The following is a 576-nucleotide window of genomic DNA, read 5'->3' as shown; positions in this document are numbered from 1 at the left end:
GTGTGTGTGTGTGCGTGTACGTGTGTGTGTACGTGTGTGTGTGTGTGTGTGTGTGTGTGTGCGTGTGTGTGTGTGTGTGTGTGTGTGCGCAGTGCTGTCAGACGCGGCACGAGCACCTCCATGAAACCAATAACGATGAGCGGCAGGGCAGTGGCCAAGTGCGTCGCAGTGGGAGCAAGCATCAAGCACGGTTCAAGACAGCAGCACGGGCAGCACGACCACGCGCTACGCATGGTAGGGGCGCCAGTGACGCCGAGAGGGGGAGGCGGAAACACCACCCCCGCACCACAGCCGCCACTGCTGCTGCGCCTGCTCGCACGCACTCGTACCCGTTGCGGCTACAGCGGCGATGCCTTCAGCCACGCCAGCCTGGGCGTGTCCGGGTGGCAGCCCTCACCACCCTGCGCCAGAGTCGACGAGAGCAAAGGAAAAGCGACCGCCGAGCAACGCCGCGCAAGACGCCGGCACCGCCCACCGACGGGTGTGTGCGCACACGCGGGGGAAGGATGCGGCTGCACGCGCCCGCTCGCCACGCACAGGCAGCACAGGCGAGGCCGCCGTTGTGGCTCACGTGTG

Source organism: Leishmania donovani, chromosome 12 (genome assembly GCF_000227135.1).
Source record: "Leishmania donovani BPK282A1 complete genome, chromosome 12".
NCBI classification, from domain to species: domain Eukaryota; phylum Euglenozoa; class Kinetoplastea; order Trypanosomatida; family Trypanosomatidae; genus Leishmania; species Leishmania donovani.
The sequence above is the reverse complement of the archived record's forward strand: the minus strand, read 5'-3'. Positions refer to the sequence as shown.